Raw genomic sequence first — 23,580 nt, forward strand, 5'->3', positions numbered from 1 at the left:
CAAAACTTTGAGGTTTCTCTCTCCCTTCATCCCGTAAACCAAAAGGAAAATACATCACAAGAAAATGAAAATTTTGGAGTTTATGAATGGAAAAAATTTTAAACAGTAATAAATGTCAGTAAAGAAAATTTATTCGCACACCACAAATGAACACAAAATTTTTGTCGTCCGAGTTTGGGAAATTCCAATAGCTCATCCCTAACAGCTTGGAATTTTATAAGAAAGAGATTTCTTCCACACATGCTTTAAAAATGGATATGCATGCTTGATACATGTTTAAGATGAAAATCACCTATGGATCCAAACCTTTTAAAGAGAATAACAAATGTTCATTAAATTCTCAAGTGAATGTGCACTGGGACATTTACCCGAGCTAAACAAGCGATTATTTTGCCCATTTACAAAAAGCTGACCTAACGATCATAGATTATTGTAAAGTGATTTATCATGCGTAATGGGCTATATTACCCTAAGAAATGACTTATGGATTGGGAGTTAATACTCAGTTAAAAATCCCCCGCCTCCACCTTTTCCCGACGTTTGCAAAAACTGATATTTAAAAACTAAAAAGAGCTTACAATCCATAAAAATTACAAACACTCTTCGAAAATTATCTCTCTCTACATTTGTGCTTTGTGCATTTCCATTTTAGATGTACTCTTTTTTCTTTAAGAAAAACTTGAGTTTTCTCTCTCCCTTCATCCCGTAAACCAAAAAGGGAAATAGATAATAACAAAATGTAAATTTTAGAGTTTATGTATCGAAAAAAATTAAAGCAATAACAAATGTATGTCAAGAAAATTTATTCACACACCACAAATGAACACAAAAGTTTTGTTGTCCAAGTTTGGGAAATTCCACTAGTTCAACCCTAACAGGTTGGAATTTTATAAGAAAGAGATTTCTTCCACACATGCTTTAAAAATGGATATGCATGCTTGAATCATGTTAAAGATCGTCACCTATGGATCCAAACCTTTTAAAAAGATTAATAAACTCTCATTAAATTCTCATGTGAACATTGTGGGATATTTACTCGAGCCAAACAAGCCAATGTTTTGCCCATTTACAAAAAACTGACCAAACGATCGTAGATGATTGTAAACTGATTTATCATGTGTAACGGGCTATATTACCCTAGGAAATGACTTATGGATTGGGAATCAACACTCAGTTAAAAATCCCCCGCCTCCTTTTCCAAACGATTGCAAAAGCTGATATATAAAAACTAAAAAGAGCTTACAGTCCCTAAAAATTACAGACACTCTTTGGAATTATCTCTCTCTATATTTGTGCTTTGTGCATTTCCATTTTAGATGTACTCTATTTTCTTAAATCAAAACGTTGAGTTTTCGCTCTTCCTTCTTCCTGTAAACCAAAAAGGCAAATGGATCACAACAAAATGAAAATTTAAGAGTTTATGTACGGAAAAATTTTAAAACAATTAAAAATTTAAGTAAAGAAAATTTCTTCACACACCACAAATGAACACAAAAGTTTTGGTGTCCGAGTTTTGGAAATTTCTCTAGTTCAACCCGAACTGCTTGGAATTTTATAAGAAATAGATTTCTTCCAAGTGGATATGCATGTTTGAAACATTTTAAAGATTCAAATCACCTATGGTTCCAAACCTTTTAAAGGGAATAACAAACGCTCATTAAATTCTCAAGTGAACGTGTGGTCGTATATTTACCCGAGCCAAACATGCCTTTATTTTGCCCATTTAAAAAAAGCTGATTTAATGATCATAGATGATTGTAAAGTGATTTATCATGCGTAACAGGCTATATTACCCTAAGAAATTATTTATGGATTGGGTGTCAACACTTAGTTAAAAATCCCCCGCCACCCGCTTTTCCCAACGATTGCAAATCCTGAGATATAAATCCTAAAAAGAGCTTACAATCCTTAAAAATTACACACTCTTTGGAATTATCTCTCTTTTCATATGTGCATGGTGCATTTCCATTTTAGATGTACTCTTTTTTCCTAAATCAAAACTTTGATTTTTCACTCTCCCTTCATCCCGTAAACCAAAAAGGCAAATAGATCACAACAAAATGAAAATTTTAGAGTTTATGTATGGAAAAATTGAAAACAAAAAAAAATGTAAGTAAAAAAAATTTAATCACACACCACAAATGAACACAAAAGTTTTGTTGTCCGAGTTTGGGAAATTCCACTAGTTCAACCCTATAAACTTGGAATTTCATAAGAAAGAGATTTCTTCCACACATGCTATAAAAATGGATATGCATGCTTGAAACATGTTAAAGATGCAAATGACCTATGGATGCAAACCTTTTAAAAAGATTAAGAAACGCTCATCAAATTCTCAAGTGAACCAGCGGTGGCATATTTAGCCGAGCCAAACATGCCATTATTTTTCCCATTAAGAAAAAGCTGACCTGACGATCATAGATGATTGTATAGTGATTTATCATGCGTAACGGGCTATATTACCATATGAATTGACTGATGGATTGGGAGTCAACACTCAGTTAAAAATCTTATGCCTCCCCCTTTTCCCGATGATTGCAATACCTGATATATAGATACTAAAAAGTATTTACAATCCCTAACTATTACATACACTCTTTGGAATTATCTCTCTCGACATTTGTGCATTATGCATTTCCATTTTAGATGTACTCAATTTTCTTTAATCAAAACTTTAAGTTTTCGATCTCCCTTCATCCCGTAAACGAAAAACGCAAATAGATCACAACAAATGAAAATTTTAGAGTTTACGTATTGCAAAAATTTAAAACAATAAAAAATGTAAGTAAAGAAAATTTATTCACACACCACAAAAGAACACAAAAGTTTTGTTGTCCGAGTTTGGGAAATTCCTCTAGTTCAACCCTAAAAGCTTGGATTTTTATAAGAAAGAGATTTCTTCCACACATGCTTTAAAAATGGATATGCATGCTTGAAACATGTTAAAGATGCAAATCACCTATTTATCCAAACCTTTTAAAGAGAATAACAAACACTCTTTAAATTCTCAAGTGAACGTGCGGTGGGATATTTACCCGAGCCAAGCAAGAAATTATTTTTCCTATTTACAAAAAGCTGACCTAATGATCATAGATGATTGTCAAGTGATTTATCATGGATAATGGGCTATATTACCTTAAGAAATGACTAATGGATTGGGAGTCATCACTCAGTTAGAAATCCCCCGCCTTTCCCATAAATAAAAAAGGCAAATAGATCACAACAAAATGAAACTTTTATAGTTTATGTATGGAAAAATTTTAAAAAATAACAAATGTAAGTAAAGAAAAGTTATTCACACAACATTAATAAACACAAAAGTTTTGTTGTCCGAGTTTTGGAAATTTCACTAGTTCAACCCTAACAGCTTGGAATTTTATAAGAAAGAGATTTCTTCCACACATGCTTTAAAAATAGATATGCAAGCTTGAAATATGTTAAAGATGCAAATCACCTAGGGATCCAAATGTTTTAAAGAGAATAACAAATGCCCATTAAATTCACAAGTGAACATGCGGTGGGATATTTACCCGAGCCAAACAAGCCATTATTTTGCCCATTTACAAAAAGCTAACCTAACGATCAAAGATTATTGTAACCAGAATTATCAAGCGTAACCGGCAATATTACCATAAGAAATGACTTATGGATTGGGAGTCAAGACTTTGTTAACAATTCCCCGCTTCCCCCTTTTCCCGACTACTGCAAAACCCGATATATAAACACTAAAAAGAGCTCAGTATCCCTAAAAATTACAGACACTATTTGGAATTATCTCTCTCTACATTTGTGCATTGTGCATTTCCATTTTAGATGTACTCTTTTTACTTAAATCAAAACTTTGAGTTTTCGCTCTCCCTTCATCCCGTAAACCAAAAAGGCAAATAGATCACAACAAAATGAAAATTTTAGAGTTGATGTACAGAAAAAATTTAAAACAATAACAAATTTAAGTAAATAAAATTTATTCGCACACCACAAATTAACACAAAAGTTTTGTTGTCCGAGTTTGGGAAACTCCACTAGTTCAACCCTAACAGCTTGGAATTTTATAAGAAAGAGATTTCTTCCACGTATGCAGTAAAAATGGATATGCCTGCTTAAAACTTGTTAAAGATGCAAATCACCTATGGATCCAAGCCATTTAAAGAGAATAACCAACGCACATTAAATTCTCAAGTGATGTGCGGTGGAAAATTTTCCTGAGCCAAAAATGCCATTATGTTGCCCATTAACAAAAAGCTGACCTAATGATCATAGATGATTGTATAGTGATTTATCATGTGTAACGGGCTATATTACCCTAAGAAATGACTTATAGATTGGGAGTCAACACTCAGTTAAAAATCTCCCGCCTCCCCCTTTTCCTGATGATGGAAAAACCTGATATATAAAAACTAAAAAGAGCTTACAAACCCTAAAAATTACACGTACTCTTTGGTATTATCTCTCTCTACATTTGTGCATTGTGCATTTCCATTTTAGATGTACTCTTTTTTCTTAAATCAAAACTTTGAGTTTTCGCTCTCCATTCATCCCATAAAAAAAAAATAGGCAAAAAGATCAGAACAAAATGAAAAGTTTAGAGTTTATGTATGGAAAAAATTTAAAACAATAACTAATTTAAGTAAAGAAAATTTATTTACACACCACAAATGAACACAAAAGTTTTGTTGTCCAAGACTGGGAAATTCCACTAGTTCTACCTTAATAGCTTGGAATTTTAAAGAAAGAGATTTCTTCCACACATGCTCTAAAAATAGATATGCATGCTTGAAACATGTTAAATATATAAATAACCTATGGATCGAAACCTTTTAAAGAGAATAACAAACGCTCATTAAGTTCTCAAGTGAACGTGCGGTGGGATATTTACCCGAGCGAAACAAGCCATTATTTTTCCCATTTACAAAAAGCTGACCTAATGAATATAGATGATAGTAAAGTGATTTATCATGCGTAACGGGCTATATTACCCTAAGAAATGACTTATGGATTCGGAGTCAACACTCAGTTAAAAATCCCCTGCCTCCCCATTTTCCCAACGATTGCAAATCCTTATATATAAAAACTAAAAACAGGTTACAATCCCTAAAAATTACAGACATTCTTCGAAATTATCTCTCTCTACTTTTGTGCATTGTGCATTTCCATTTTAGATGTACTCTTTTTTCTTAAATCAAAACATTGATTTTTCACTCTCCCTTCATCCCGTAAACCAAAAAGGCAAATAGATCACAACAAAATGAAAAATTTTAGAGTTTATGTATGGAAATATTTTAAAACAACTAGAATTGGTAGTAAAGAAAATTTATTCACACACCAGAAATGAACACAAAAGTTTTGTTGTCCGAGTTTGGGAAATTCCACTAGTTCAACCCTAACAGCTTGGAATTTTATAAGAAAGAGATTTCTTCCACACATGCTATAAAAATGGATATACATGCTTGAAACATGTTAAAGATGCAAATGACCAATGGATGCAAACCTTTTAAAGAGATTAAGAAACGCTCATCAAATTCTCAAGTGAACGTACGGTGGGATATTTATCCGAGCCAAACATGCCATTATTTTTCCCATTTACAAAAAGCTAACCTGACGATCATAGATGATTGTAAAGTGATTTATCATGCGTAACGGGCTATATTACCCTATGAATTGACTGATGGATTGGGAGTCAACACTCAGTTAAAAATCTTATGCCTCCCCCTTTTCCCGATGATTGCAATACCTGATATATAGAAACTAAAAAGTATTTACAATCCCTAACTATTACATACACTCTTTGGAATTATCTCTCTCGACATTTGTGCATTATGCATTTCCATTTTAGATGTACTCAATTTTCTTTAATCAAAACTTTAAGTTTTCGCTCTCCCTTCATCCCGTAAACGAAAAAGGCAAATAGATCACAACAAATGAAAATTTTAGAGTTTACGTATTGAAAAAATTTAAAACAATAAAAAATGTAAGTAAAGAAAATTTATTCACACACCACAAAAGAACACAAAAGTTTTGTTGTCCGAGTTTGGGAAATTCCTCTAGTTCAACCCTAAAAGCTTGGATTTTTATAAGAAAGAGATTTCTTCCACACATGCTTTAAAAATGGATATGCATGTTTGAAACATGTTAAAGATGCAAATCACCTATTTATCCAAACCTTTTAAAGAGAATAACAAACACTCTTTAAATTCTCAAGTGAACGTGCGGTGGGATATTTACCCGAGCCAAGCAAGAAATTATTTTTCCTATTTACAAAAAGCTGACCTAACGATCATAGATGATTGTCAAGTGATTTATCATGCATAATGGGCTATATTACCTTAAGAAATGACTAATGGATTGGGAGTCATCACTCAGTTAGAAATCCCCCGCCTTTCCCATAAATAAAAAAGGCAAATAGATCACAACAAAATGAAACTTTTATAGTTTATGTATGGAAAATTTTTTAAAAAATAACAAATTTATGTAAAGAAAAGTTATTCACACAACATTAATGAACACAAAAGTTTTGTTGTCCGAGTTTTGAAAATTCCACTAGTTCAACTCTAAGAGCTTGGAATTTTATCAGAAAGAGATTTCTTCCACACATGCTTTAAAAATAGATATGCAAGCTTGAAATATGTTAAAGATGCAAATCACCTAGGGATCCAAAAGTTTTAAAGAGAATAACAAATGCCCATTAAATTCACAAGTGAACATGTGGTGGGATATTTACCCGAGCCAAACAAGCCATTATTTTGCCCATTTACAAAAAGTTGACCTAACGATCAAAGATTATTGTAAACAGAATTATCAAGCGTAACCGGCAATATTACCCTAAGAAATGATTTATGGATTGGGAGTCAACACTCTGTTAACAATTCCCCGCCTCCCCCTTTTCCCGACTATTGCAAAACCCGATATATAGACATTAAAAAGAGCTTAGTATCCCTAAAAATTACAGACACTATTTGGAATTATCTCTCTCTACATTTGTGCATTGTGCATTTCGATTTTAGATGTACTCTTTTTACTTAAATCAAAACGTTGAGTTTTCGCTTTTCCTTCGTCCCATAAACCAAAAAGGAAAATAGATCACAACAAAATCAAAATTTAACAGTTTATGTATGGAAAAGATTTAAAACAATAACAAATTTAAGTAAAGAAAGTTTCTTCACACACCACAAATGAATACAAAAGTTTTGTGTTCCGAGTTCGGGAAATTTCTCTTGTTCAACCCGAACAGCTTGGAATTTTATAAGAAATAGATTTCTTCCACACATGCTTTAAAAGTGGATATGCATGTTTGAAACATTTTAAAGATGCAAATCACCTATGGTTCCAAACCTTTTGAAGGGAATAAAAACGCTCATTAAATTCTCAAGTGAACGTGCGGTCGTATATTTACCCGAGCCAAACATGCCATTATTTTGCCCATTTAAGAAAAGCTGATTTAACGATCATAGATGATTGTAAAGTGATTTATCATGCGTAGCAGGCTATATTACCCAAAGATATTACTTATGGATTCGGTGTCAACACTCAGTTAAAAATCCCCCGCCACTCGCTTTTCCCAACGATTGCAAATCCTGATATATGAATACCAAAAAGAGCTTACAATCCTTAAAAATTACAGAAACTCTTTGGAATTATCTCTCTTTTCATATGTGCATGGTGCATTTCCATTTTAGATATACTCTTTTTTCTTAACTCAGAACTTTGAGTTTTCGCTCTCCCTTCATCCCGTAAACAAAAAAGGCAAATAAATGACAACAAAATGAAAATTTTAGATTTATGTATGGAAAAAATTTAAAAGAGTAACAAATGTAAGTAAAGAAAATTTATTCATACACCAGAAATGAACTCAAAAGTTTTGTTGTCCGTGTTTGGGAAATTCCACTAGTTCAACCCTAACAGCTTGGAATTTTATAAGAAAGAGATTTCTTCCACACATGCTTTAAAAATGGATATGCATGCTTGAAACATGTTAAAGATGCAAATCCCCTATGGATCCAAACCTTTTAAATAGAATAACAAACGCTCATTAAATTCTCAAGTGAACGTGTAGTGGGATATATTACCTGAGCAAAAGAAGCCATTATTTTTCCCATTTAAGAAAAGATGACCTAACGATCATAGATGATTGTAAAGTGATTTATCATGCGTAACGGGCCACATTACCCTAATAAATGACTTATGGATTGGGAGACAACACTCAGCTAAAAATCCCCCGCCTTAACCTTATCCCGACGATTGAAAAACCTGATATATAAACACTAAAAAGAGCTTACAATCCCTAAAAATTACAGACACTCTTTGGTATTATCTCTCTATATTTGTTCTTTGTGCATTTCCATTTTAGATGTACACTTTTTTCTTAAATCAAAACTATGAGTTTTCGCTCTCCCTTCCATCTCGTAAACCAAAAAGGCAAATAGATCACAAAAAATTGAAAAATTTATAGTTTATTTTTGGAAAAAATTTAAAACAATAACAAATGTAAGTAAAGAAAATTTATTCACACACCAAAAATGAACACAAAAGTTTTGTTGTCCGAGTTTGGAAAATTCCACTAGTTCAACCCTAACAACTTGGATTTTTGTAAGAAAGAGATTTCTTCCACACATGCTTTAAAAATGGATATGCATGCTTGAAACATGTTAAAGATGCAAATCACCTATTTATCCAAACCTTTTTAAAGAGAATAACAAACACTCTTTAAATTCTCAAGTGAACGTGCGGTGGGATATTTACCCGAGCCAAACAAGCCATTATTTTGCCTATTTACAAAAATCTGACCTAACGATCGTAGATGATTGTCAAGTGACTTATCATGCGTAATGGGCTCTATTACCTTAAGATATGACTTATGTATTGGGACTCATCACTCAGTTAAAAATCCCCCGCCTTTCCTGACGATTGCAAAACCTGATAGATAAAAACTAAAAAGACCTTACAATCCCTAAAAATGATATACATACTTTGGAATTATCTCACTCTACAAATGTGCATTGTGCAAATCCATTTTAGATGTACTCTTTTTTCTAAAATCAAAACTTTGATTTTTCACTCTCCCTTCATCCCGTAAACCAAAAAGACAAATAGATCACAACAAAATGAAAATTTTAGAGTTTATGTATGGAAATAATTTAAAACAACAAAAAATGTAAGTAAAGAAATTTATTCACACACCACAAGTGAACACAAAAGTTTTGTTGTCCGAGTTTGGGAAATTCCACTAGTTCAACCCTAACAGCTTGGAATTTTATAAGAAAGAGATTTCTTCCACACATGCTATAAAAATGGATATGCATGCTTGAAACATGTTAAAGATGCAAAGGACCTATGGATCCGAACCTTTTAAAGAGAATAAGAAACGCTCATTAAATTCTCTAGTGAATGTGCAGTGGGATATTTACCAGAGCCAAACAAGCCATTATTTTTCCCATTGATAAAAAGTTGACCTAACGATCATAGATGATTGTAAAGTGATTTATCATGCGTAACAGGCTATATTACCCTATGAATTGACTGATGGATATGGAGTCAACACTCAGTTAAAAATCTTATGCCTCCCCCTTTTTCCCGATGATTGCAATACCTGATATATAGAAACTAAAAAGTGTTTACAATCCCTAACTATTACATACACTCTTTGTAATTATCTCTCTCTACATTTGTGCATTGTGCATTTCTATTTTAGATTTACTCAATTTTCTTTAATGAAAACTTTGAGTTTTCGCTCTCCCTTCATCCCGTAAACAAAAAAGGCAAATAGATCACAACAAATGAAAATTTTAGAGTTTACGTATTGAAAAAATTTAAAACAATAAAAAATGTAAGTAAAGAAAATTTATTCACACAGCACAAATGAACACAAAAGTTTTGTGTTAGGCTCTCTAGCCATGGATCGAGTCACCCGGCGATCTCCTCTAGCTTCCAGATTGAATGATGAGGAAGGGAAGGATTTGGGGTTCTTGGAACGCCCAATGGTGAAGGACGTGAGCCTTGAAAGGAGCTCTCACGTTAGGCCTCTTTTGAGAGAGAACCTGATCTCATTTAGACTAATACTCAATGCTTGTCTTCATTACTTCACTTGACGCCCTAAATAGGTCAAGGAAAACATCAAAGGTTCTATAATTACAATTAGACCCTTATGGAACTTCAAATTACAATTAAACCCCTAAGATATTGAAATACAAGTTTACTCCATCTATTCTCTTCTCCGGTTAGCCACTCTTGATGCTATGGAGTCCATAACATCACCCCCCTCCTGAAGAAAGAGCTTGTCCTCAAGCTCGAAAGTGGGAAATAGAGTCTGGAAGGACTCGAGGGTCTCCCAAGAGGCTTCTATCAATTCCTTGTCAGTCCACCGAACCAACACTTCCCAAGCGTTGTTAACTCGCCTGGCTTGAAGGATCTGAGCAGGCGTGGGCATGGACCTGCCATCTTTGAGAGGAGGCAAAGGGGTATGCAGCAGTGGTGAGTCTCCCTTGAACGGCTTGAGAAGGGAGACGTGGAAGACGTCATGGAGCTTGGCGTCTGGTGGTAGTTTCAAACGATACGCCACAGTGCCAATACGTTGCGTGATCTGGAATGGCCCATAAAATTTTGGAGAGAGCTTATGGCGTTTGATGGCTGCTAGAGAAAGTTGGCGATATGGCTGAAGTTTGAGCCAAACAAATTCTCCAGGTGCAAAGGTAAGGGGACGGTGTCCTTTGTCATAAGTATGCTTCATAGTTGCTTGTGCACGTTGTAACTGAAGGCGGACTTGAGCAAGCATTGCATCTCTGTCGGCCAAGGCCTGGTCCAATGCTTCTACCCGAGAAGACCCCATTTCATAAGAAAGTAGTCGCGGAGGTTCGCGTCCATAAACAACTTGAAAAGGGGTAGTACCCAAGGCGGTGTGGTATGAGGTATTATAACAATACTCCGCCCATGCTAACCAACGAACCCACAGTCGGGGCGTGTCCCCCACAAAGCACCGCAAATACATACCCAAGGTGCGGTTAACCACCTCTGTCTGGCCGTCTGTTTGAGGGTGGTATGCTGAAGAAAAAGCTAACTTAGAACCATGGAGCTTAAAGAGTTCCCCCCAGAATTTACTGGTGAAGATAGCATCACGGTCGCTGGTGATGGTCTCCGGAAGGCCATGGAGACGGACAATATTATCCATGAAGAGCTGAGCGACCTGTGTGGCTGTATACGGATGGCTGAGGGCCATAAAGTGGGCATATTTGGAGAACCGGTCTACCACAACAAAAATAACAGATTTCCCTGCAGAAGGAGGAAGACCATCGATAAAATCCATTGATAGATCTGCCCATACCTGTGAAGGAAGTGGAAGTGGCTGGAGCAAGCCGGCTGGTTGTAAGGATTCTGACTTATTCCTCTGACAGATCTGGCACGCTGCAACATACTCCACAATGACCCGCTTCATACCGCTCCAATAAAATTCCCGACTGAGGCGGAAGTATGTTTTCTGCTGGCCCTCATGTGTACTATCATGAAAGGAGGCAATAATGGCAGGAATGAGTACCGACGAAGGATGAAGATATATGCGTCCTTTATACAGAATGAGACCGTCCTGTAGTGTCCAGTTCTTGTCCTTGGAATGGTTTGCGATTTGAGCTTGTAACTCAAGGAGATCTGGATGATGGCTAGTATCCTGACGGATTGTGTCCAGCAAGGGCGACTTGGGGTGGCTCAATGCGTGCAAGTGTGACTCCTCTAGTTCCCGGCGTGACAAAGCGTCTGCTGCCCTGTTGAGATAACCCGGTTTGTATTCCACCTGAAAATCGAATCCCATTAATTTGCTGAGCCAATGTTGTTGTGGGGAGGTAGTAAGGCGCTGCTCCAATAAATATTTGAGGCTACAGTGGTCTGTCCGGATCACAAAAGGTCTGCCCCACAGATACGGCCTTCAATGCTGCACCGCTTTGGCCAAACCGATAAGTTCCCTTTCATACGTGGCTAACTTGTGATGGTGAGGAGCGAGATGGCGGCTGAAATAGGCAATAGGGTGACCCTGTTGCTGCAAGACGGCACCAATCCCTCCCCCGGATGCATCGCATTCTATAATGAAATGTTCGGCAAAGTTGGGCAATTGGAGAACTGGTGCTGACGCTAATGCCTGTTTTAAGTTGTTAAATGAGGAGTCTGCCAACTGAGACCACTGAAAGGCATGTTTCTTCAGTAAATTATGCAATGGTGCTGCCAGGTGACCGTAGTCTTTGATAAATTTTCTATAATACCCTGCGAGACCAAGGAACCCTTTCAAAGCAGTAACGGTGTGAGGTGTGGGCCAATCCATCACCGATTGTATCTTGCTGAAGTCTGGTTTCACCCCGGATGCTGATATCACATGCCCCAAATAAGCTACTTCGGATGTGGCAAAGTCACATTTGGCACGATTGAGAAATAAATGGTGTGCTCGGAGAATGGTGAAAACCTGTCTCAATTGATGCAAGTGTGCTGCCCAAGTTTTGCTATAGACCAGTATATCGTCAAAAAAAACTAAGACATGCTTCCGTAAGAAAGGGCGAAATACCTGGTTCATAAGCGATTGAAAGGTGGACGGGGCATTGGATAGCCCAAATGGCATCACCAAGAACTCGTAGTGACCATGGTGGGTGCGGAAGGCAGTTTTTTCGATATCCTCTGAATAAACCCGAATCTGATGGTAGCCTTGTTGTAGCATTTGTTGACATTGACGTTCTATCTCATCTTTTTGCACATGGGGATAGCGGTAGGGACGCACTACCACTGGTTTTGTGCCCATCTTCAAACGAATTCTGTGATCACACACTCTGATAGGAGGAAGGTCGGCAGGTGCCTGAAATAAATCAGCATATTCGGCCAACAATGAAGCTAAGTTATCCCCGTTTGAAGTATCCACCGAAAGTGTGTGGAGGCTGCATGGCCTCTGGGCGCTATTGCCATGGAGGGTGATCGGATGGGTGTCCTGGTTAAAACTCATGGTCAGGGATTGGAAATCCCATAAGATCGGACCCAAGCGCTGTAGCCATTTAATGCCCAAGACAAGGTCAAACCCAGCCAACGGTATGACCAAAAAATCTGCTACAAAGGAGTGACCTTCAATAGTAAAGGGCACTGCGGAACCGAACCCCACGGTGGTGACCTTGTCACCATTAGCCACTGAGACTGATATGCCTGATTTCTGCTGTAGTGATAAACCCAACTGTTGTGCTGCCTGGCTGCTTATAAAATTATGTGTGCTGCCTGAGTCCACGAGTGCTAGCAGAATATGATGTTTCAAGGTGGCATGGACCTGCATGGTATTTGTGCTATGCAGGCCGGTCATGGCATGGAGGGAGATTTCTGGTGTTTCCTCCTCGGTTTGGTCCATATCCTCCTGAAAGTCATCCTCTGAGGGGTCTTCTATTTCTACCCAAAATAGTCTTTTGCATAGATGGCCCTTGACGAATTTCTCATCACAATTGAAACATAGGCCTTGAGCCCTCCTCTGATCAATTTCGGCTTTTGTCAGACGTTTGATAAAACCAGGTGGGGGTGTAAAGGCTGGTGGTGGTGGTGATGGTTGGGTGGGAGGAGGCCTGGGGTGAGTGGGATAAGGGCCATGGGGCTGTGGGTGAGGTTGCCAAGGAGGACGTTTGTTTAAGGACTCACGGAAGAGGCGCTGTTTGGTGTCCAATGCTCTTGCCAAATTCATTGCGTGGGCTAGGGAGGTGGGGGCTTCCAATTCCACTTCTAGGCGAAGGGGTTCTACCAGGCCAGCCGTGAACAAATTGACATAAAGTTCAGGTCGGACCAAATGACTTGCACGAGCAAGTTTTTCTTGGAACAATTTCTGATATTGTTCTATAGTGCCAAGCTGTTTTAGATTGACCAAATCCCCAACTGGGTTGCTGCGAAGCGGAGGACCAAACCGTAGCATACAATTTTCTTTGAAAAATTCCCAATCATAGACCACAAATTCGTTTTTGAATTGATGAAACCACATAAGCGCTTCATCGAGCATGTGGAAGGCGGCTAATTGAACCTTGCCTTCGGGCAGAGTTCCTTGATTGGAAAAGAAATGATCACACCTGTGCAACCACATTAAAGGGTCGGAGGACCCATCATACGTTGGAAAATCAAGCTTTGTGTACCTTGGCACGGTAGGAGGGGCTGGATTGAGGCCCCCACGAGGTTGAGGTGTTTGGCGCAGGGGAGGAGGTGGAGGTGTTGGAAGAGGGTTGAGGGGATCTGCTGGACGTGAGGAGGATGCCATCTGGACTGAGAGCTGGGTGAAGCCTTCCTCCATGCGTGACAGCAACATCTGGAATTTTCCCTCCAAGCCATTGATTTGAGATTGTAGACCAGCATGGTTTTCTTCCACAAAATTTCGAATTTCTGCAGGTGAAGAGGAATCACCAAGGGTGGTCCTGTCTGATACCACGTTGTTAGGCTCTCTAGCCATGGATCGAGTCACCCGGCGATCTCCTCTAGCTTCCAGATTGAATGATGAGGAAGGGAAGGATTTGGGGTTCTTGGAACGCCCAATGGTGAAGGACGTGAGCCTTGAAAGGAGCTCTCACGTTAGGCCTCTTTTGAGAGAGAACCTGATCTCATTTAGACTAATACTCAATGCTTGTCTTCATTACTTCACTTGACGCCCTAAATAGGTCAAGGAAAACATCAAAGGTTCTATAATTACAATTAGACCCTTATGGAACTTCAAATTACAATTAAACCCCTAAGATATTGAAATACAAGTTTACTCCATCTATTCTCTTCTCCGGTTAGCCACTCTTGATGCTATGGAGTCCATAACATTTTGTTGTCCGAGTTTGGGAAATTCCACTAGTTTAACCCAAAAAGCTTGGATTTTTATAAGGAAGAGATTTCTTCCACATATGCTTTAAAAATGGATATGCATGCTTGAAACATGTTAAAGATGCAAATCACTTATTTCTCCAAAGCTTTTAAAGAGAATAACAAACACTCTTTAAATTCTTAAGTGAATGTGCGGTGGGATATTTACCCTAGCCAAACAAGCAATAATTTTTCCTATTTACAAAAAGCTGACCTAACGATCATAGATGATTGTCAAGTGATTTATCATGCATAATGGGCTATATTAACTTAAGAAATGACTAATGGATTGGGAGTCATCACTTAGTTAAAAATCCCCCGCCTTTCCTGAAAATTGCAAAACATGATAGATAAAAACTAAAAAGAGCTTACAATCCCAAAAAATGACAGAAACTCTTTGGAATTATCTCTCTCTATAATTGTGCATTGTGCAAATCCATTTTAGATGTACTCTTTTTTCTTAAATCAAAACTTTGATTTTTCACTCTCCCTTCATCCCGTTAACCAAAAGGCAAATAGATCACAACAAAATGAAAATTTCAGAGTTTATGTATAGAAATAATTTAAAACAACAACAAATGTAAGTAAAGAAAATTTAATCACACACCACAAATGAACACAAAAATTTTGTTGTCCGAGTGTGGGAAATTCCACTAGTTCAACCCTAAATGCTTGGAATTTTATAAGAAAGAGATTTCTTCCACACATGCTATAAAAATGGATATGCATGCTTGAAACATGTTAAAGATGCAATTGACCTATGGATCCAAACTTTTAAAGAGAATAAGAAACGCTCTTTAAAATCTCAAGTAAACGTGCGGTGGGATATTTACCCGAGCCAAACAAGCCATTATTTTTCCCATTTAAAAAAAGCTGACCTAACGATCATTGATGATTATAAATTGATTTATCATACGTAATGGGCTATATTACCCTATGAATTGACTGGTGGATTGGGAGACAACACTCAGTTAAAAATCTTATTCCTCCCCCTTTTCCCGATGATTGCAATACCTAATATATAGAAACTAAAAAGTGTTTACATTCCCTATCTATTACATACACTCTTTGGAATTATCTCTCTCTACATTTGTGCATTGTGCATTTCCATTTTAGATGTACTCAATTTTCTTTAATCAAAACTTTGAGTTTTCGCACTCCCTTCATCCCGTAAACGAAAAAGGCAAATAGATCACAACAAATGGAAATTTAAGAGTTTACGTTTTGAAAAAAAATCCAACAATAACAAATGTGAGTAAAGAAAATTTATTCACACACCACAAATGAACAAAAAAGTTTTGTTATCCAAGTTTGGGAAATTCCACTAGTTCAACCCTAACATATTGGAATTTTATAAGAAAGAGATTTCTTCCACACATGCTTTAAAAATGGAAATGCATGCTTGAAACTTGTTAATGACGCAATTCACCTATGGATCCAAACCTTTTAAAGAGAATAACTTACGCTCAACAAATTCTCAAGTGAACGTGCGGTGGGATATTTACCCGAGCCAAACAAGCCATTATTTTGCTCATTTACACAAACTGACCTAACGATCATAGATGATTCTAAACTGATTTATCATGCGTAACGGTCTATATTACCCTAAGAAATGGCTTATGGATTGGGATTGAACATTCAGTTAAAAATCCCCCGCCTCCCCCTTGTTCTGATATTTGCAAAACATGATATATAAAAACTAAAAAGAACATACAATCCCTAAAAATTACAGACACTCATTGAAGTTATCTCTCTCTACATTTGTGCAATGTGCATTTCCATTTTAGATGTACTCTTTTTTATCAAAATCAAAACTTTGAGTTTTCACTCTCCCTTCATCCCGTAGACCAAAAGGGCAAATAGATCACAACAAATGAAAATTTTAGATTTTATGTATGGAAAAAATTTAAAACAATAGCAAATGTAAATAAAGACAATTTATTCACACCCCAAAAATGAACACAAAAGTTTGGTTGTCCAAATTTTGGAAATTCCACTAGTTCAACCCTAACACTTTGGAATTTTAAAAGAAAGAGATTTCTTCCACACAGGCTTTAAAAAAGGATATGCATGCTTGAAACATGTTAAAGATGCAAATCACCTATGGATCCAAACCACTTAAAGAGAAAAAAAAACGCTCATTATATTCTCAAGTGAACATGTGGTGGGATATTTACCCGAGCCAAACAAGCCATTATTTTTACTCATTTACAAAAAAACTGACCAAACGATCATAGATAATTGTAAAGTGATTTATCATGCCTCATGGGCTATATTACCCTATGAAATGACTTATGGATTGGGAGTCAACACTCAATTAAAAATCCCCCGCCTTTTTACGATGATTGCAAAAACCTGATATATAAAAATTAAAAAGAGCTTACAATCCCTAAAAATTACTGACACACTTTGGAATTATCTCTCTCTACATTTGTGCATTGTGCAAATCCATTTTAGATGTACTCTTTTGTTTTAAACCAAAACTTTGAGTTTTCGTTCTCCCTTCATGCCGTAAACCAAAAATGCAAATAGATCACAACAAAATGAAATTTTTAGAGTTTATGTATGGAAAAAATTTAAAACAATAACAAATGTAAGTAAAGAAAATTTATTCACTCACAGAAAAATGAACACAAAAGTTTTGTTGTCCAAGTTTGGGAAATTCCACTAGTTCAACCCTAACAACTTGGAATTTTATAAGGAAAAGATTTCTTCCACACATGCTTTAAAAATGGATATGCAGGCTAGAAACTTGTTAAAGATGCAAATCACCCATGGGTCCAAACCTTTTAAAGAGAATAAAACACGCTCATTAAATTCTCAAGTGAATGTGAGGTGGGATATTTACACAAGTCAAACAAGCCATTATTTTGCCTATTTACAAAAAGCAGACCTAACGATCATAGATGATTGTAAAGAGATTTATCATGTGTAACGGACTATATTACATTAAGAAATGACTTATGGATTGGGGGTCAACACTCAGATAAAAATCCCCCGCCTTTCTCGACGATTGCAAAACCTGATAGATAAAAACTAAAAAGAGCTTACAATCCCTAAAGATTAAAAACACTCTTTGGAATTATCTCTCTCTACATTTGTGCATTGTGCAAATCTATTTTAGATGAAAACTTTTTTCTTAAATCAAAACATTGATTTTTCACTCTCCCTTCATCCCGTAAACCAAAAAGGCAACTAAATCACAAAAAAATGAAAATTTTAGAGTTTATGTATGGAAAAAATTTAAAACAATAACAAATGTAAGTAAAGAAAATTTATTCACACACCACAAATAAACACAAAAGTTATGTTGTCCGAGTTTGGGAAATTACACTAGTTCAATCCTAACAGCTTTGAATTTTATAAGAAATAGATTTCCTCCACACATGCTTTAAAAATGGATATGCATGGTTGAAACATGTTAAGCTTGCAAATCACCTATTTATCCAAACCTTTTAAAGAGAATAACAAACACTCATTACATTCACAAGTGAACGTGCGGTGGGATATTTACTCGAGTCTAGCAAGCAATTATTTTGCCTATTTACAAAAAGCAGACCACACGATCATAGATGATTTTAAAGTGATTTATCATACGTAACGGGCTATATTACCTTAAGAAATGACTTATGGATTGGGAGTCAGCACTGTGTTAAAAACCCCGCGTGTTTCCCGATGATTGCAAAACCTGATAGATAAAAACTAAAAAGAGCTTACAATCCCTACATATTACAAACACTCTTTGGAATTATCTCTCTCTGCATTTGTGCAGTGCGCATATCCATTTTAGATGTACTCTTTTATCTTAAATAAAAACTTTGATTTTTCACTCTCCCTTCATCACGTAAACAAAAAAGGCAAATAGATCACAACAAAATGAAAATTTTAGAGTTTATGTATGGAAAAAATTTAAAACAATAACATTTTTTGAGTAAAGAAAATTTATTCACACACCACAAATGAACACAAAAGTTTTGTTGTCCGAGTTTGGGAAATTCCACTTGTTCAACCCAAACTGCTTGGAATTTTATAAGAAAGCGATTTCTTCCACACATGCCTTAAAAATGGATATGCATGTTTGAAACATGAAAAAGATGAAAATCACCTATTTATCCAAAACTTTTAAAGAGAATAACAAACGCTCATTAAATTTTCAAGTGAACATGCAGTGGGATATTTACCCGAGCCAAACCAGCCATTATTTTGCCAATTTACAAAAAGCTGACCTAACGATCATAGATGAATGTAAAGTAATTTATCATGTGTAACGGGCTATATTACCCTAAGAAATGACTTATTGTTTGGGAGTCAACACTCAGTTAAAAATCCCCCGCCTCCCCCTTTTCCCGTCGATTGCAAAACCTTATATATAAAAACGAAAAAGAGCTTACAATCCCTAAAAATTACAGACACTCTTTGGAATTATCTCTCTCTACAATTGTGCATTGTGCATTTCCATTTTAGATGTACTCTTTTTTCTTAAATCAAAACTTTTGAGTTTTCGCTCTCCCTTCATCCCGTAAACATAAAAGGCAAATATATTACTACAAAATGAAAATTTTAGAGTTTATGTACGGAAAAAATTTGAAACAAAAAGAAATGAAAGTAAAGAAAATTTATTCACACACCACAAATGAACACAAAAGTTTTGTTGTCCTAGTTTGGCTAATTCCACTTGTTAAACCTTTTAAAGAAAATAACATTAAGTTCGCAAGTGAACATGCGGTGGGATATTTACCCGACCCAAACAAAGCCATTATTTTGCCCATTTACAAAATGCTTACCAAATGATCATAGATGATTTTAAACTTATTTATCGTGCATAATAGGCTATATTACCCTATGAAATGACTTAAGGATTGGGAGTGAACACTCAGTTAAAAATCACCCGCCTCCACCTTTTCCCGACGATTGCAAAACCTGATATATAAGAACTAAAAAGAGCTTCCAATGCCTAAAAATTACAGACACTCTTAGGAATTATCTCTCTCTACATTTTTGCATTTTGCATTTCCATTTTAGATGTACACTTTTTTCTTAAATCAAAACTTTGAGTTTTCACTCTCCCTTCATCCTGTAAACCAAAAAGATAAATAGATCACAACAAAATGAAAACTTTAGGGTTTATGTATGGAAAAAATTTCAAACATTAAAAAATGTAAGTAAATAAAATTTATTCACACACCACAAATGAACACAAAATTTTTGTTGTCCGAGTTTGGGAAATTCCACTAGTTCAACCCTAGAAGCCTGGAATTTTATAAGAAAGAGATTTCTTCCACACATGCTTTAAAAATGGCTATGCATGCTTCAAACAAGTTAAAGATTCAAATCACCTATTTATCCAAACCTTATAAAGAGAATAACAAGCACTCAATAAATTCTCAACTGAACGTGTTGTGGGATATTTACCTAAGCCAAACAAGACATTATTTTGCCCATTAACAAAGAGCAAACCTAAGAATAATAGATGATTGTAAAGTGATTTATCACGCGTAACGGGCTATATTACCCTAAGAAATGACTTATGCATTGGGAGTCAACACTTAGTTAAAAATTCCAGCCTCCCCCTTTTCCTGACGATTACAAAACCAGATATATAAAAACTAAAAAGAACTTACAATCCCTAAAAATTACAGACACTCTTTGGATTTATCTCTCTCTACATTTGTGCATTGTGCATTTCCATTTTAGATGTACTCTTTTTTCTTAAATCAAAACTTTGGGTTTTCGTTCACCCTTCATCTTGTAAACCAAAAAGTCAAATAGATCACAACAAAATGAAAATTTTAGAGTTTCTGTATGGAAAAAATTTAAAACAATAACAAATGTGAGTAAAGAAAATTTATTCACACACCACAAATGAACACAAAATTTTGTTGTCCGAGTTTGGGAAATTCCACAAGTTCAACCATAACAGCTTGGAATTTTTAAGAAAGAGATTTGTTCCACACATGCTTTAAAAATGGATATGCATGCTTGAAACAATTTTTAAGATGCAAATCACCTATGGATCCAAACCTTTTAAAGAGAATAACAAACGCACATTAAATTTTCAAGTGAACGTACGGTGGGATATTTAGCCGGGTCAAACAAGCCATTATTTTTCCTATTTACAAAAAGCTGACCTAACGATCATAGATGATTGTAAACTTATTTATCATGCATAACTGGCTATATTACCCTAAGAAATGACTTATGGATTGGGAGTCAACACTCAGTTAAAAATCCACTGCCTCCCCCTTATCCCGATGATTGCAAAACCAGATATATAAAAACTAAAAAGAGCTTACAATCCCTAAAAATTATAGACACTCTTTGGAATGATCTCTCTCTACATTTTTGCATGGTGCATTTCCTTTTTAGATGTAAACTTTTTTCTTAAATCAAAACTTTGAGTTTTCGCTCTCCCTTCATCCCATAAACAAAAAAGGTAAATGGATCACAACAAAATGAAACTTTTATAGTTTATGTATGGAAAAAATTTAAAACAATAACAAATTTGAGTAAAAAATATTTATTCACACACCACAAATTAACACAAAAGTTTTGCTGTCTGAGTTTGGGAAATTTCACTAGTTCAACCCAATTAGCTTGGACTTTTATACGAAAGAGATTTCTTCCACACATGCCTTAAAAATTGATATGCATGCTTGAAACATGTTAAAGATGCAAATCACCTATTCATCCAAACCTATTAAAGAGAATAACAAACGCTTATTAAATTCTAAAGTGAACGTGCGGTGGGATATTTACCCTAACAAAAGGAGCCATTATTTTGCCCATTTACAAAAAGTTGACCTAACGATCATAGATGATTGTAAAGTGATTTATAATGCGCAACAGGCTATATTACGCTAAGAAATGACTTACGCATTGGGAGTCAACACTCAGTTAAAAATCACCCGCCTCCCCCTTTTCACGACGATTGCAAAACCAGATATATAAGAATTAAAAAGAGCTTCCAATGCCTAAAAATTACAGATACTCTTAGGAATTATCTCTCTCTACATTTGTGCATTTTGCATTTCCATTTTAGATGTACACTTTTTTCTTAAATCAAAACTTTGAGTTTTCGCTCTCCCTTCATCCTGTAAACCAAAAAGAAACTTTTATAGTTTATGTATGCAAAAAATGTAAAACAATAACAAATTTGAGTAAAAAAATTTATTCACACACCACAAATTAACACAAAAGTTTTGTTGTCTGAGTTTGGGAAATTCCACTAGTTCAACCCAATTAGCTTGGACTTTTATAAGAAAAAGATTTCTTCCACACATGCCTTAAAAATTGATATGCATGCTTGAAACATGTTAAAGATGCAAATCACCTATTCATCCAAACCTATTAAAGATAATAAAAAACGGTAATTAAATTCTAAAGTGAACGTGCGGTGGGATATTTACCCGAGCAAAAGGAGCCATTATTTTGCCCATTTACAAAAAGCTGACCTAACGATCATAGAAGATTGTAAAGTGATTTATCATGTGCAACGGGCTATATTATGCTAAGAAATGACTTATGGATTGGGAGTCAACACTCAATTAAAAATCACCCGCCTCCCCCTTTTCCCGACGATTGCAAAACCAAATATATAAGAACTAAAAAGAGCTTCCAATGCCTAAAAATTACAGACACTCTTAGGAATTATCTCTCTCTACATTTGTGCATTTTGCATTTCCATTTTAGATGTAAACTTTTTTCTTAAATCAAAACTTTGAGTTTTCGCTCTCCCTTCATCCTGTAAACCAAAAAGATAAATAGATCACAACAAAATGAAAACTTTAGAGTTTATGTATGGAAAAAATTTCAAACATTAACAAATGTAAGTAAATAAAATTTATTCACACACCACAAATGAACACAAAAGTTTTGTTGTCCGAGTTGGGGAAATTCCACTAGTTCAACCCTAACAGCTTGGAATTTTATAAAAAAGAGATTTCTTCCACACATGCTTTAAAAATGGATATGCATGCTAGAAACATGATAAAGATGCAAATCACCTATTTATCCAAACCTTTTGAAGAGAATAACAAACGCTCAATATATTTTCAAGTGAACGTGCAGTGGGATATTTACCTGAGCCAAACAAGACATTATTTCGCCCATTAACAAAAAGCTACCCTAACAATAATAGATGATTGTAACGTGATTTATCATGTGTAACGGGCTATATTACCCTAAGAAATGACTTATGCATTGGGAGCCAACACTTAGTTAGAAATCCCAGCCTCCCCCTTTTCCAGACGATTACAAAACCAGATATATAAAAACTAAAAAGAGCTTACAATCCCTAAAAATTACAGACACTCTATGGAATTATCTTTCTCTACGTTTGTGCATTGTGCATTTCAATTTTAGATGTACTCTTTTTTCTTAAATCAAAACTTTGGGTTTTCGTTCACCCTTCATCTTGTAAACCAAAAAGGCAAAAAGATCACAACAAAATGAAACTTTTAGAGTTTCTGTATGGAAAAAATTTAAAACAATAAAAAATGTAAGTAAAGAAAATTTATTCACACACCACAAATGAAAAAAAAAATTTGTTGTCCGAGTTTGGGAAATTCCACAAGTTCAACCATAACAGCTTGGAATTTTATAAGAAAGTGATTTGTTCCACTCATGCTTTAAAAATGGATATGCATGCTTGAAACAATTTTTAAGATGCAAATCACCTATGGATCCAAACCTTTTAAAGAGAATAACAAACGCACATTAAATTTTCAAGTGAACGTGCGGTGGGATATTTAGCCGGGTCAA

The sequence above is a fragment of the Aristolochia californica genome, unplaced genomic scaffold, assembly GCF_029961685.1.
Source record: "Aristolochia californica isolate CCGP_79_NKW_82.1479 unplaced genomic scaffold, dmAriCali1.0.hap1 SCAF_5, whole genome shotgun sequence".
Classification (NCBI taxonomy): domain Eukaryota; kingdom Viridiplantae; phylum Streptophyta; class Magnoliopsida; order Piperales; family Aristolochiaceae; genus Aristolochia; species Aristolochia californica.